This window comes from Phaethon aethereus, assembly GCF_964289735.1.
Source record: "Phaethon aethereus genome assembly, chromosome: 2".
Lineage (NCBI taxonomy): Eukaryota > Metazoa > Chordata > Aves > Phaethontiformes > Phaethontidae > Phaethon > Phaethon aethereus.
Genome location: NC_138582.1, coordinates 149,857,824 through 149,874,612, shown reverse-complemented (window position 1 = coordinate 149,874,612; position 16,789 = coordinate 149,857,824). Strand labels below are relative to the sequence as shown.

Genomic DNA, 16,789 nt, shown 5'->3' with positions numbered 1-16,789 from the left:
AGAACTTTGTTTTTTTCACCAGTCCTCTCTAAGTTTTTATACTTAGAGCAGTCTAAAGGACTCTTTTGACTTTGGTGCCTGTGGTCAGAACTCAGTTTGATGCAGTCTTTGCTGCAGTAGCCCTGCAGTATTAAACAAATATTATAAAAGATACTTTTTCTTTGTAGTTTCTTTGAAATCTTGTAAGCAAATTGCTTCTTTAAAACATGCTATAAAATAAAAAAAAATCACTATTTATCTAGACACAATTTACCTCAAATTGCAATGCCTATATTGAACTCAATATGTACCAATCTGTGTGATAAAAAACCTATGAATTCAGCACATACAGTTTTATCACTGCAAAGTTGCAACAAAATTAATAGATTACATTTACTGTATAGAATAATTTACACTCAATAATCACAAAATACTTTAACATATATTAATTAAGGCCTGTCATGTACTCTGGAAGTCAAGAAGAGACTGGATTTCACCGTATATTCAGTCACTTTAGGAACAGCACTTTCTATCTACTATAGTACATAATATAAAGTAGGCTAGAAACAGGCAAATTTTATCTCTGTACCCACAAAGCAATTTCCTCTGAGGATCTGAAGTCCTTTAATTCCACTCATCCTTAGGATCATGTATGCAGTAACTTGTTTCTAATATGACCAGGGACAGACTGATAGACTGCAAACAGCCTCATCTTCCTTTTGCCCAGGGCAAAGTATTTCGCAGAGTATCTCCTTATGCTTCCTGTAACCTGTGGTTGATCTTAAGGCTATATTTAAATGAAAATAATTTTCCATCTCTTTCTCTTTCTTGATGTTTAAGACTGTTAAGTTTTTGCTTCGTAGGAAAATTAAAATCTAGTAATAGCCATTGACACAAAACAACCCTTCAAAAATCTTTGCAAATCAGTGGCTGGTTCATTGCTTGTTACACAGAGCACGGCTTCTGCCTCCTCTAGTGCCACATCAGAAAAAAAGGATTAAAAAGGCAACTGCTATAGCCACGTGAAACTACAGAAAGTATTTTGGTAGATGAAAATAAGAGACAATTCTGATAGTTATTTCAATGTAGTAATTTTTGGTTTCTTTTTTCCTTGGCACTGAGTATTCTACCAGAGTCTTGCCTGGAGGCAAAAGAATAACCAGTTTTCTTAAGGTTTGAAAAAACATTTAAAAATTCTGAATTTACTCTGCTACTGGGAACTCATGCCTTCACTGGTCTAAGAATGTCAGTGCTGTATTTACAATAGCATTCAAGAGGGCTGTAAGAAACAGGATGATAAAGAGCTCTGAAAAGCAACAGCACTTAGAGCCATCATACTTCACAGAGTATTCAGTATGATGTCCAGGCATCTCAGTGAGATTAGTTTGAAACAGTGGTAGGGTACAATCAGTACTATGACGAAATTCAAACATCCATCTCTTATTTGGTGTGTTCTGTCAGATATGTCTTTGCCCTGAAGCAGACCAAAATCACATCTCTGCCTAGATACTACTGGTTCCATAGCAGCTCCTAAGAAGGCAGGCATCATTGCAATTTTCTTGCTCTGGTTTCAGTGTTTGCTATAATTTAAAAACTAAAACTAGTAAACCAGATGAAATGGTATGATACACTTCACGGAGTGCTAGCCATTAAACATGGTGGCAGTATGTGATTACAAGAATATTAAGGATGTGTGGGAAAGGGGAAATGGAAGGATCGGAAGGAGTTGGATAAGTTTGTGCAAAGCATCCTTTTTCACCTTCACTCGTACCATGGAAATTTTTAGTTAGGACTACTACTGATACATTTGTGACCTAACCCATGTTTTTTAAAAGGAAAGCTTTCTTCTAGTGTCTGTAGCTGACATTAACTTGCACAGTGTTTGTTCACAGAGCAAAGCAATCTCTCTGTCTCGAATTCTTCAAGCTGCCCAGTATAGCAACCTGTGTGGAATTTACAGGGAGACGTGCATTCTGTAGGGGGAAGAATTTGAAGAAAATAACAAGAAATCATTCTGTTTGCATATAGTTTACATGCTAGAGGACCTGAACCTTCTATGGACACATCTTTTGTAGCAGAGCCAGTTAACAGACATGCAGTCATCTGTTCAATTTGTTGAGCTGCGACTTTTGAAGTAAAATATTTTTAGCTGGCCTACATGTATACAGTCACAAGGTATTCCAAAACTTTCCATAAACCTAAATTATCAGTCTCTCTTACTCTGCTCAGAAGTTGCTCCCCTCCTCACCCCCCATCTTTGTTCTTTGAGTGATCTTCAGCCAAGGTAGTAGTTTCTTCATTGTGTGATTTAACCACATGACCCCTCCTTAAATTCCTATTCCATAAAAGCACTCTCCTTTTTTTCCTTTTTTCCTTTTTTTTTTTTTTCCACGTGAGACCTCAAGAAGCCCATGGTAACAAGTGTAAAACAAGATATTGTTCAACATGTGTAAGAGTGAACAAATCTGGCTTTCAATGTAGATCTTATGTAAGTGCCAAAATTCAGCAGAATATATGCATGCTCCCCTGCCAGTACCTGCAAGATCTCAGGCTCATTTGGAAAATTATCCCGTGGAAAACCTCTTAGTTGGCAGCTACAGTATGTGTCATTAAAATCTTGATATTTACCCTTTGAAAATAATTAATTTTACCTCTGTACTGCAAGCGTTCCCTATATAGAGAAATTATAATGCCAGTGCGATAATCCTGATTAATTTCAGAGGGAAATTCACAACATTTTAATGAATATTAAAAATTCAACATAAGCAACTGAGCTACATTTCCATACTTGACTTTGTTAATAGTTTAGTATTTCAAGGATCCTTTAAAACATAGTTAGCAAAGAATGGATATACAAAAAATACTCTTAACTCTATTTCCCCCTTTAAAGCATTCAGAAGAAAACAGGGAACTGAAAATGCTAAAGGAGAATTAGTATTGAGGGAAAGATTAGGTGTGTTAAAAAAAAGGTGGAGGCCTATCAAAAAAATTAGGCCCAGCTTAAATCCAGTAGTGTTATCAAGTATCATGCTGTGAATTACTCATTTCACAGTAGTAATTGTCTATTGTTGTAATATCTGAAAGTGGATAAAAAATTAATCAGCTGACCTTTCCCATACAGAATGTTGGAGCTCTGATTTAATTAATTGTTGGACGTCTCTCACTTTTTAAGGTGTTAATTCATCTATGTATCTTCTACAAATTGTTTGAGAATCCCTGATTAAGCACTTAGATGGACTTATAAAATACTTTTTACTCTTTATTTTTCATTTAGAGTGAAAACTAAATCTGGTTAGAAAACATACAACTCCATTTCATTAGAGAGTTCTGATTTCCTTCCAAATCTCCACAATAATGAGAAAAGCAAGCAAACAAAAAAGGCAAACCAGAGAGGGTAATTTCCACTTCCTTAAAGGGATAAGCATCCCAATGACTAGCACACCATACTACAATTTGAAATTCAAACAGCAGCAGCTCCCACATTCCTTTCCATTTTTCCTGGATACATATGTCCATAAACAGTGTGGAGCATCTCTATAGTAAATCACAGCCCCATAGACATGTTGGACCTATCATGCATTTAAAGCATTATTCTTCAGCTCTCCAACACCTTCTGTCCAGGATCTGCCAAGTTGGTGACCTGCTATTAGTCCAGATGTGTTTCTGTACAGAGAGAAACCCCAAACTAGTGGTCAAAAAAACAGTAAGGCACTAGATGACACCCAGAAGCAGCACTCTCTTGACCAAAGGGGAAGGATTGCAGGATACCAGACATATCAGAAAAATGTGGGCCATCAAAGCTCAAGTTGATGGTTTAAATAGGACAAGGCAGTGGCTTCATTTTGCATTTATCACATCCTATGCATCCCTTATGCATAGGGTAGTGGAGCTGGGGGAGATCAGTCCCTTCTCTATCTATTCCCTTTCCTCCAAGAGCATATGTAACCAGTTGACAAAAATTTTGCCAAAGTTAAGATATTTGCAGGAGAATTTTAGTTTTATATTAGCTAGGATTTCCTAGTCAGAAAACATTTCATCAAAAGATTTCTGAGAAAAATCTTTAGATTATTGCTTCATTAGCTAAGAGTGAGTTACATTCTCCCCTTTTTCTTCCTAACAAACATATTTATGAAAAATATTTGTATTGGTGTCATTTTTCTCTTGTACTTTGTCATCAGAGTATAATACTGGTATTTTAATGCCTTATACATTTGACACAAGATGGTTGTAAACTGTGATACTTTGACTTTTCCATCACGCTAGCTTCATTTTATGTTGATTCCTATTATTTCTTGTTTATAGTGTCAGAAACCAGATGATATGAAAATTCTAGTAAAAATTTAAGGAGGTATAAAAATAAAAGTCTATATTAAAAAACTTTTAAAAGCTGCTAACTTTTCATATTTTCTAGCATTGACAACAAAGGCTGCAAGAGAAATATAAAGCATCCAAAAGTCACTATTATTACCATATTCTCAAGAAAACAGGCAAAGATACAAGAAAGGATTAATCTTTATCTTTGTATGTGTCCTTATAGAGTCGGATGTAACTTCAATATATTAACTGTAAAATGGGAGACGTGTACACTGTTTACTTGAAATTTGGCTTGAAGGTGAGAAACTGCTGAAAGGTGGGTAGAAGCAATACAGAAATATTACAGACTGTATTATAGAAATATACAGAAAGAGTAAGCCTTCTGTTTAAAAAAAAAAAAAGCAAACCTTAACAGTTCCATCAGCACTGCATCTGTAGAAATCACAAAAAGATGTTAAAAAATTTCAGAAGTGAAAGGGACTTTAATATTCAAGCACTCATTCAAGAAGAAATTTACCACCTTTATACTCTGGGTAACAGCTACTCAATGCACTGCCCATTATGTTCTTATGCCATTACTACTGCTCTTCTATGTGGTGGAGAAGAAGCCACAACCTGTAATCCAAGGGTGATCAAAAGAGACTTCAGGGCCTTGGGACAGTTGGTAAAGGAATCTGGAGCACGGATTACTTTTTCCTCTCTCCTTCCAGTTGCAGTCAGCGACATCGGAAGAAACAGATGAGCCCAGTCTATTAATACATGGCTCCATGACTGGTGTCACCGCCACAGTTTTGGGTTTTTGGATAACGGGATTCCCGACATAGCACCAGACTTGCTGGCATCAGATGTGATTCACCTTCCTCAAACAGGGAAGGGGGTCTTTGCTCACAAGCTAGTGGGACTCACTGACAGAGATTTAAACTAGACTTTAAGGGGGAAGGGCATAATATCAGGCTTGCCCAGACTGATGGTTGGACTTGATGATCTTAGAGGTCCTTTCCAACCTTAATGATTCGATGATTCTATGACAAGACAAAGTTCAAGGGACAGGGTATTAGTGAGGGCCCTCAGCCTGTTGCTCTGAGACATGCTGACTACACTGCAGCACACTTTAGGTCTTACAGAGATGAGCCAGGAACTCCCAAGGTAATAGGAACCAAAAGGGAAACACCAGTGAAAGACCTCAAAGGAATTAAGGGGAATTCCTCTAAGATGGTGATGGCCAACAGCCCAGCTGAAGTGCCTCTACACCAATGCACGCAACATGGGCAATAAGCAAGAGGAGCTGGAAGCCACCGTGCTGCTAGAAAGCTACAGTCTGGTTGCCATTACTGAAACTTGGTGGGAGGAATCTCACTACTGGAGCGTGGTTATTGATGGCTACACACTGTCTGGAAGGGACAGACAAGAAAGGAAGGGCAGAGGTGCTGCCCTCTACATCAAAAAATGGATAGTGTGAAAAGCTGTGTCTGAAGAATGGCCACGAGAAGGTTGAAAGCTTATGGCTAAGAATCAGAGACCGAGGCAACAAAGGGAACCTTGTGGTTGGTGCCCAATCAAGGGGAGCCTATTGATGAAACCTTCTTACTCCAGCTACAGAAGGCATCATGCTCGCAGGCTCTTGTCCTGTTGGGGGACTTCAACCACCCCAACATCGACTGGAAAAGTAGCACAGCGAACTATAGGCAATCCAGGAGACTCCTGAATGCACTGAGTATAATTTATAAGGCAAGTAATAGACAGCCCTACCACAGGCAATGTGATATTGGACCTGTAGGTCACGAATGCAAGTGAGCTAACTGATGACATCAAGATTGGAGGCAGCCTGGGCTGCAGTGATCATGCACTGGTGGAGTTTGCAGTCTAACAGATAGGGGGTAGACAAAGAGTAAAATCAGGACCCTGAATTTTAAGAAAGCAAACTTCCAGCTCTTCAAGGAGTTAGTCAATAGGACCCTCTGGGAAACTGCCCTCAGGGACAAGGGAGCACAGAATCACAGAAGCACAGAATCATTAAGGTTGAAAAGTACCTTCAAGATAATCAAGTCCAACCATTAACCTAACACCACCATGCCTCCTAAACCATGTCCTGAAGTGCCACATCCACACATTTTCTGAATACTTCCAGAGACGGTGACTCCACCATCTCCCTGGGCAGCCTGTTCCAATGCTTGACCACTCTCTCCGTAAAGAAGTTTTTCCTAATATCCAATCTAAACCTCCCCTGGTGCAACTTGAGGCCATTCCCTCTCGTCCTATCACTAGTTACTTGGGAGAAGAGGCCAACAGCCATGTCACCACAATCCCCTTTCAGGTAGTTGTAGAGAGCGATAAGGTCTCCCCTCAGTCTCCTCTTCTCCAGACTGAACAAGCCCAGTTCCCTGAACTGCTCCTTGTAAGACTTGTGCTCCAGACCCCTCACCAGCTTCATTGCCCTTCTTTGGACATGCTCAAGGACCTCAACGTCCTTCTTGCAGTGAGGACCCCAAAACTGAACACAGGATTCAGGTGCGGCCTCACCAGTGCAGAGTACAGGGGTACAATCACTTCCCTACTCCTGCTGGCCACACTATTTCTGATACAGGCCAGGACGCTGTTGGCCTTCTTGGCCACCTGGGCACGCTGCCGGCTCATATTCAGCCGGTTGTCAACCAGCACCCCCAGGTCCTTTTCCACTGGGCAGCTTTCCCTGAGACACAGCAAAAGCTTCCTGTTCAGCCAGGCCCGTCATCTTCCCCATCAGCTCTTCTTACAGCACATGGGGACCGCCTGCTCCTGCGCTTTTAACATTTCCTTCCTGAAGACTGTCCAGCCTTCCTGGACCCTTTTGCCCTTCAGGACTATCTCCCAAGGGACTCTCTCAACCAGTTACCTCAACAGGCCGAAGTCTGCCCTCTGGAAGTACGTGGTAGCAGTTTTGCTGACCCCTCTCCTTACTTCACTCAGAATTGAGAACTCTATCATTTCATGGTCACTAAGCCCAAGACGGCCTCTGACCATCACATCTCCCACCAGTCCTTCTCTGTTTGTAAACAGCAGGTCAAGCAAGGCACCTCCCCTGGTGGGCTCACGTACCAGCTGTGTCAGAAAGTTATCCTCCACACACTCCAGGAACCTCCTAGACTGTTTCCTCTCTGCTGTGTTATACTTCCAGCAGATGTCAGGTAGATTGAAGTCCCCTGCAAGAACAAGGGCTAGCGAATGCGAGACTTCTGCCAGTCACTTATAGAATGTATCATCTGCCTCTTTATCCTGGTTAGATGGTCTATAACAAACTCCCAGCAGGATATCTGCCTTGCTGGCCTTCCCCCTCATCCTTACCCATAGGCACTTAACTTGGTCATCACAATCATTGAGCTCTATACAATCAAAACTCTCCCTAACATACAGAGACACTCCACTGCCTCTCCTGCCTTGCCTATACCTTATGAAGAGCTTATAGCCATGCACTGCAGCACTCCAGTCATGAGAATCATCCCACCGTGTTTCTGTGATGGCAACTACATCATAACTGTCCTGCTGCACAATGGCTTCCAGCTCCTTCTGTTAGGTGCCCATGCTGCGTGCATTGGTGTAGGTGCGCTTGAGCTGGGCTATCAATTTCAGCCCCAACTCCGGCATGCCACCCTTAGGCTCATCTCTAGTGAGCCTTGTTTTATCTCCTTCCGCCTTCAAATCTAGTTTAAAGCCCTCTTGATGAGGCCTGCCAGCTTGTAAGCAAGAATCCTTTTGACCCTTGGAGACAGTTGCACTCCATCTGCTGCCAGGAGGCCTGGTGCCGTGTAAACCCCATGGTCAAAAAACCCAAAATTCTGCTGACAGCACCAGCCCCTGAGCCATGTGTTGACCAAGTGTGCTTTCCTATTCCTTTCAGCCAACCTGTAGGACCAACAGCGGGTAGTAATCAGTGGGTTGAACCAGACCAGGGAGTGTCCTGGTGACATCTCTCACCCAGGCCCCAGGGAGGCAGCAGACTTCCCTGTGGGTTGGGTCCAGTCGTCATATTGGGCCCTCTGTACCCCTCAGAAGGGAGTCGTCTACGACAATTACCCTCCTCTTTTTCTTAACAGAGGTTGTCTTGATGCATGGGGCTGGCTGACTCACCCTAGGCAACCCCCTGGATGGACCTTCATCAGGGTCCTCATGTACCTGTCCCTCAGGTTCCAGAGCCTCATATCTGTTGTGTAAGGGTAGCTGGGACAGTGAGGGAGGCCGGGAAGGGATTCACCAGCTGCTGCGAGCAGGGACCTGCTTCTATTCTCCCTCATCTCTTAGGTCCCCTCCTTCTGCCTGGCAGCAAGAGGGAGGGATCCCCTGCTGCTTGTGGAGCCTCCACCGGCTGCCCCTGCCTCAGGCCACCAATCTATCTCCCTCCCACACTCCCTGATGCTCCTCAGCCTCTCCACTTCCTCTTTCAGCTCTGCCTCAGGCTGAGCAGATCGCTCACCTGGTCGCACCGCACACAGGTGTTGTCGCAGAACAGAGTTGGCAAATCTTTAAGGACGCTTTCCACAGAGTGCAAGAGCTTTTGATCCTCTGGTGTAAGAAATCAGGCAAGGAAGGCAAGAGGCCAGCATGGCTGAGTGGAGACCTGATGGGCAAACTAAAGGGCAAGAATGATATTCACAGGCAATGGAAGCAGGGACAGGTATCCTGGGGAGGGATACAGGGACACTGCCTGGTTATGTAAGGGATGGGGTCAGAAAGGCCAAGGTGCAGCTGGAGCTGAGATTGGCAAGGGATGCAGAGAATAAGAAGGGCTTCTACAGGTATGTCAGGCAGAAAAAGAAGGTCAAAGAAAGCGTACCCCCTTGATGAGCAAGACTGTCAGACTGGTAACAACAGATGAGGAGAAGGCTGAGGTACTCAACAACTTCTTTGCATGAGTTTTCACTGGCAACCTCTCTTCCCACATCTCTCAAGTCACGGTAGTCAGGTAAAGTCTCTGGAGACTGGAAAAAGGGAAACATTGAATCCATTTTGAGAAAAAGTAGCAAGGACCCTGGGAACTACCGACCTGTCAGCCTCACCTCTGTGCCTGGGAAGATCAGGGAACAGATCCTCCTAGAAGGTATGCTAAGGCATACAGTGGACAGTAAGGTGATTCGAGACAGCCAGTATGGCTTCGCCATGGGCAAGTCCTGCCTGACCAACCCAGTGACCACACCATTGGACAAGAGAAGAACTACCAATGTCATTTATCTGGACTTCTGTAAGGTGTTTGACACAGTCCCCACACAATTCATCTCTCTAAATTGGAGAGAGAGGGTTTTGATGGGTGGACTGTTGGGTGGATGAGGAATTGGTTGGACGGTCGCATCCAGAGCGTAGGTGTCAACAGCTCAATGTCCAGATGGAGATCAGTGATGAGTGGTGTCCCTCAGGGGCCCATATTTAATATCTTCATCAATGACATAGATAGTGGGATTGAGTGCACCCTCAGTAAGTTTGCAGATGATAACAAGCTCAGTGGTGTGGTTGACACACCTGAGGAATGGGAAGCCATTGACAGGGATCTGGACAAGCTCAAGGAATAGGCCCATGTGAACCTCATGAGGTTCAACAAGGCCAACTGCAGGGTTCTGCACCTGGGTTGGGGCAACCCCTGGTATCAATACAGGCTGGGGGATGAAGGGATTGAGAGCATCCCTGCCGAGAAGGACTTGGGGGTACTGGTGGATGAGAAGCTGTATCCTGGGCTGCATCAGAAGAAGCATGGCCAGCAGGTTGAGGGAGGGGATTCTGCCCCTCTGCTCTGGTGAGACCCCACCTGGAGTACTGCGCCCAGCTCTGGGGCCACAAGCACAGGAAAGACATGGACCTGTTGGAACAAGTGCAGAGGGCCACAAAGATGATCAGAGGGATGGAACACCTCTCCTATGAGGACAGGCTGAGACAGTTGGGGTTGTTCAGCCTGGAGAAGAGAAGGCTCCAGGCAGACCTTACTGCAGCCTTCCAGTACTTAAGGGGGGCTTCTAAGAAAGATAAGGACAGACTTTTTAGCAGGGGCTGTAGCAAAATGACAAAGGGTGATGGTTTTAAACTAAAAGAGGATAGACTTAGACTAGATCTAAGGAAAAAATTTTTTACAATCATGGTGGTTTTATTTGGTTTGCATAGCAAGGTTTTGGCAGCAGGGGAGTTACAGGGGTGGTTACTGTGAGAACCTGCTAGAAGCTTCCCCTATGTCAAATAGAGCCAATGCCAGCCATCTCCAGGATGGACCCACTGATGGCCAAGGCTGAGCCAACTGGCAACAGTAGTAGCACGTCTGGGATAACATATTGCAGAAGGGTAGGGCGAGGGGGTGGAACCCAAACTGCACAACTGCAGCAAGAGACAGGAGTGAGAATATGTGAGAGAAACAACTCTGCAGACACCAAGGTCAGCGAAGAAGGAGGTGCTCCAGAGGAGAGATTCCCCTGCTGCCGGTGGTGAAGAACACAGTCAGGCAGGCTATCCCCCTGCAGCCCAATGGAGGTCCATGGTGGAGCCACGGAGGTCCTTATCTCGACCCACAAGCTTTTCATTAAATTTTCTCTCCCCTGCACAGCTAAGGGGAGCGATAGAGTGGCTTTGGCGGGCACTTGGCATCCAGCCAAGGTCAACCCACCACAGTGGTGAAACACTGGAGCAGGTTGCCCAGAGAGGTGGGAGATGCCCCACCCCGGAAACATTCAAGGTCAGGTTGGACAGGGCTCTGAGCAACCTGATCTAGTTGAAGATGTCCCTGCTCATTGCAGGGGGGGGGTTGACTTAGATGTCATTTAAAGGTCCCTTCCAACCCAAACTATTCTATGATTCTATGCCCATTATTTTAGCCAGAAGGCAACACATGTAGGAAGGAGAGGGTAGTCTCTGGACAGCGGCCAAGATTTTACTCAAGATGTATAATGACTGTGAAACTAAAAGAAATGTGGCAGAGCACACTTCCCTAGGAAAGGTGAGAAGTTTTATGAGAAGAGAGAAGGAGAATGAGAAAAAATTACCTTGTTTCTTTAGTATCTGTATTTGTTAGATATTCGGTGTCTGCACCAGAAATAGTTTGACTACTTATCCTTCTGTAGATAATATAGGATGGCCTATTACAGATCATAACATATGAAAAGATCTTTTACAGACCCTGTGTTGTAGGGACTTACACATAACATATTCATTGGCTTCAACAGGGTTCTTTCCTGAATAAAGGAAAAAAAGAATCTATGCACAAAATTAAAGTGTTATAAAACCTGTAACTTCCAGTAATCTTAGAGGACAGTAAGAACTCAGATAACCTGAAAGATTTTTCTCCACTGAACACGTCTAATAATTTAGCTATTAATAAGTTTTAAGTAGTCAGTAACTCAAATCTGTATTTATCAACTAGAAATATAAAAAAGGAAGGATTTTTTTTCAATTAAATTTAAGCAATTCTATAAACATTTAAAAAATTAAAAAGGAACTGAAAGCAAATAGTGGTCAGGAATGCAGATCTTCAGTTACATCAATATGTGATAAATTTAATTTCAAATAGTGGTAATTCCAAAAAAAGTAAGTTCTTTTATCATGATTTGAAACATATTTTTTACCTAGTAACCTCCCATGTCTGTTAACATTTAACATTAATGCATAATAAACTCAGAATGAAAAAATGAAGCCACCGAGGCGAAGGGCTACGGAGCGAAGGATCGCGCCGGGGGAGCCTTCCCGAAGCGGCCAAACCGCGAAGGCGGCAGCACAGGGAGCGAGAGAGTGCCCCAGCTTCCCCTCCCCGACCCCGGCCGGCGGAGCGGGCTCCTAACGAGCGGCAGCTCTGACTCAGCGTGGGCGGGGCCCAGGGCGGCGGCGGCCAAAACCCCTCGCCTACAAGAGCAGCCCCCGGGAGCGCGAGCGACCCGGAGTGCGGCGAACAGGGCGGGCAAACAGGGCGTGGCGCGTCAGGAGGGCGTAGCGCGTCAGTCTGCGCGGGCAGGGCGTGCAGGGGAGGCGTGCGGGCGGGGTACAGTACAAGTGGCCATCGTCCTCCCAGAGGAGGCGCAGCCATGGTCGCCACTCGGCTGAAAACCGGGGCCAGAAAGACTGTGGCGACACAGACGGAGCTCCCGCTCTGGCACGCGGCTGTCCAAGTATCCGGCTGCAAAGAGTGCCTGAGCCTGTCGGTTGCTCCAGAGACCCACGGGGGCACTACCTGCGTGCGGTGCGACCAGGTGAGCGACCTGCTCAGCCTCGTAGCAGAGCTGAAAGAGGAAGTGGAGAGGCTGAGGAGCATTAGGGAGTGTGCGAGAGAGAGAGGTAGGTGGAGCCGCACCGGCCATCCCTGAAGCAGGGGCAGCTGGTGGAGGCTCCACAAGCAGCAAGGGATCCCCTGTCCTCTTGCTGCCGGGCAGAAGGAGAGGACCTAAGAGATGAAGGGAAATGGGAGCAGGTCCCTCCTCAGAGAGGTCGGCGAATTCCCTCCGGGCCTCCCTCACCGTCCCAGCTGCCCTTACACAACAGGTATGGGGCTCTGGAATGTGAGGGACAGGACCCTGATGAAGGTCAGTCCAAGGGGGTGCCTAGGGTGAGTCAACCAGCCCCATGCATCAAAATGTCCTCTGTTAAGAAAAAAAGGAGGGTGATTGTCGTAGGCGACTCCCTTCTGAGGGGTACAAAGGGCCCAATATGTCGACCAGACCCAACTCACAGGGAAGTCTGCTGCCTCCCTGGGGCCTGGGTGAGAGATGTCACCAGGAAACTCCCTGGTCTGGTTCGGCCCACTGATTACTACCCACTGTTGGTCATGCAGGTTGGCAACGATGAGGTTGCGCTAAGAAGCCCGAAGGCAGTCAAAAAGGACTTGAGAGCACTGGGGCAACTGGTCAATGGAGCGGGAGCACAGGTAGTGTTTTCATCAATCCTTTCAGTGACAGGGAAGAACGCTGAAAGGAACAGGAAAGCACACCTGGTCAACACATGGCTTAGGGGCTGGTGCCGTCATCAGAATTTTGTGTTTTTTGACCACGGGGCGGTTTACATGGCACCGGGCCTCCTCGCAGCTGATGGAGTGCAACTGACACCAAGGGGCAAAAGGATTCTTGCTTACAAGCTGGCAGGCCTCATCAAGAGGGCTTTAAACTAGATTTGGAGGGGGGAGGGGATAAAACCAGGCTCACTAGAGTTGAACCTAAGGGTAGGTTCAACGTGCCAGAGTTGAAATCGATAGCCCAGCTCAGGTGCATCTACACCAATGCACGCAGCATGGGCACCAAACAGGAGGAGCTGGAAGCCATTGTGCAGCGCGACAGCTATGACGTAGTTGCCATCACAGAAACACGGTGGGATGATTCTCATGACTGGAGTGCTGCAGTGCATGGCTATAAGCACTTCATAAGGTATAGGCAAGGCAGGAGAGGCAGTGGAGTGTCTCTGTATGTTAGGGAGAGTTTTGATTGTATAGAGCTCAATGATTGTGATGACCAAGTTAAGTGCCTATGGGTAAGGATGAGGGGGAAGGCCAGCAAGGCAGATATCCTGCTGGGAGTCTGTTTTAGACCACCCAACCAGGATGAAGAGACAGATGAGACATTCTATAAGCGACTGGCGGAGGTCTCGCATTCGCTGGCCCTTGTTCTTGTGGGGGACTTCAACCTACCGGACATCTGCTGGAAGTATAACACGGCAGAGAGGAAACAATCTGGGAGGTTCCTGGAGTGTGTGGAGGATAACTTCCTGACGCAGCTTGTGAGTGAGCGAGCCCACCAGGGGAGGTGCCTTACTGGACCTGCTGTTTACAGAGAAGGACTGGTGAGAGATGTGGTGGTCGGAGGCCGTCTTGGGCTTAGCGACCACGACATGATAGAATTCTCAGTTGTGAGGGAAGTAAGGAGAGGGGTCAGCAAAACTGCTATCATGGACTTCCGGAGGGCAGACTTTGGCCTGTTGAGGTAACTGATTGAGAGAGTCCCTTGGGAGACAGTCCTGAAGGACAAAGGGGTCCAGGAAGGTTCGACACTCTTCAAGAATGAAATCTTAAAGGCGCAGGAGCAGGCGGTCCCCATGTGCCGTAAGAAGAGCTGGCGGGGAAGGCGACCGGCCTGGCTGAACAGGGAGATTTTGCTGGGACTCAGGGAAAAGAGGAGAGTTTATCATCTCTGGAAGAAGGGGCAGGCAACTCACGAAGAGTACAAGGATCTCGTTAGGTCAAGCAGGGACAAAATTAGAAAGGCAAAAGCCCAGCTAGAGCTCAGTCTGGCCACAGTAGTAAAGGATAATAAAAAATGTTTTTACAAATATATTAACAAAAAGAGAGGCAAGGAGAATCTCCATCCCCTACTGGATATGGCGGGGAACATTGTCTCCAAGGACGAGGACAAGGCTGAGGTACTTAATGCCTTCTTTGCCTCAGTCTTTAATAGCCAGTCCAGGTATCCGCAGGCTATTCAGCCCCCTGAGCTGGAAGACGGGGATGGAGAGCACAATGTACTCCTCATAATCCAGGAGGAAGCAGTCAAGGACATGCTAAACCACCTGGACACCCACAAGTCTATGGGGCCTGATGGGATCCACCCGAGAGTACTGAGAGAGCTGGCAGAGGAGCTTGCCAAGCCACTCTCCATCATTTATCAGCAGTCCTGGTTAACAGGGGAGGTCCCAGAAGACTGGAGGCTTGCCAATGTGACGCCCGTCTACAAGAAAGGCCGGAAGGAGGATCCTGGGAACTACAGGCCTGTCAGCCTGACCTCAGGACCGGGGAAGATTATGGAGCGGTTGGTCTTGAGAGTTCTCACAGGGCACCTGCAGGACAACCAAAGGATCAGGCCCAGCCAGCATGGGTTCATGAAAGGCAGGTCCTGCTTGACCAACCTGATCTCCTTCTATGACCAGGTGACCCGCCTAGTGGATGAGGGAAAGACTGTGGACGTTGTCTACCTGGACTTTAGTAAAGCCTTTGACACTGTCTCCCACAGCATTCTCCTGGAGAAACTGGCGGCTCGTGGCTTAGACAGGTTTACTCTTTGCTGGGTGAGGAACTGTCTGGATGGCCAAGCCCAGAGAGTTGTGGTGAACGGCGTTAAATCCAGCTGGCGTCCGGTCACAAGTGGTGTTCCCCAGGGCTCAGTTCTGGGGCCGGTCTTATTCAATATCTTTATTGATGATCTGGATGAGGGAATTGAGTGCTCCCTCAGTAAGTTTTCAGATGACACCAAGTTGGGTGGGAGTGTTGATCTGCTGGAGGGTAGGAGGGCTCTGCAGAGGGATCTGGACAGGCTGGATCGATGGGCAGAGGCCAACTGTATGAGCTTTAATAAGGCCAAGTGGCCGGGTCCTGCACTTTGGCCACAACAACCCCATGCAATGCTACAGGCTTGGGGAGGAGTGGCTAGAGATCAGCCCGGCGGAAAGGGATCTGGGGGCGCTGGTTGGCAGCCGGCTGAACATGAGCCGGCAGTGTGCCCAGGTGGCCAAGAAGGCCAACAGCGTCCTGGCCTGTATCGGGAATAGTGTGGCCAGCAGGAGTAGGGAAGCGATCGTGCCCCTGTACTCAGCACTGGTGAGGCTGCACCTTGAATACTGTGTTCAGTTTTGGGCCCCTCACTACAAGAAGGATGTTGAGGTGCTGGAGCGTGTCCAGAGAAGGGCAACGAAGCTGGTGAGGGGTCTGGAGCACAAGTCTTATGGGGAGCGGCTGAGGGAACTGGGGTTGTTCAGTCTGGAGAAGAGGAGGCTGAGAGGAGACCTTATCGCTCTCTACAACTATCTGAAAGGGGGTTGTGGCGACGAGGGTGTTGGTCTCTTCTCCCAAGTAACTAGTGATAGGACAAGAGGAAATGGCCTCAAGTTGCGCCAGGGGAGGTTTAGATTGGATATTAGGAAAAATTTCTTCACTGAGAGGGTGGTCAGGCATTGGAACAGGCTGCCCAGGGACATGGTGGAGTCGCCATCTCTGGAAGTTTTCAAAAAACGTGTGGATGTGGTGCTTCAGGACATGGTTTAAGGGACATGGTGGCACTGGATTAATGGTTGGACTTGATGATCTTGAAGGTCCTTTCCAACCTAGTGATTCTGTGATTCTGTGAAATTAATATGACTGTCATGCCATAACAAAGTAGACGTAAATTTTTTGGAAGACTGCTTTCTGAAAGGATATAATAGATCTATTTCCTATTGCAGAAGTCATCCTCTAGCTGTGTTTACAGACAACTGTCTGTAAATTCCTGGATGTCAAAGCTAGTTCTTTGCGCAGTGCTAGAGACAAAATTTTCTACCTTGAGCATCTAAACTTTGGCACACGAACCCAGGATTGAGCTTCAATGATTAATTAAAACTGAACATAAACAAAGGTGTTTAACATACCAAAGCACAAGCCACATACTGAGACCTGTAATTGGGCACTCAGTTTAGAAAGGTGCTCCAAAGAAGATCACCACAAATGTGAGAAGGAATTCTTGCACTAAATTGAAGTGCATTATATTTATTATTAGACTCTAAGAGTCTGAATTCCAAAAGAAACTTGCTATCTTTGACCATGATAGAAGCA

At 46.3% G+C, this 16,789-nt stretch overlaps 1 protein-coding gene across 1 annotated transcript in view; it reads right to left on the bottom strand.

Moving 5' to 3' along the window:
* The window catches only part of MALRD1 (MAM and LDL receptor class A domain containing 1), a 298,997-nt gene that overhangs the window by 178,311 nt on the left and 103,897 nt on the right, over positions 1-16,789 (bottom strand). The gene's annotated exons all lie outside the window — the stretch shown is intronic.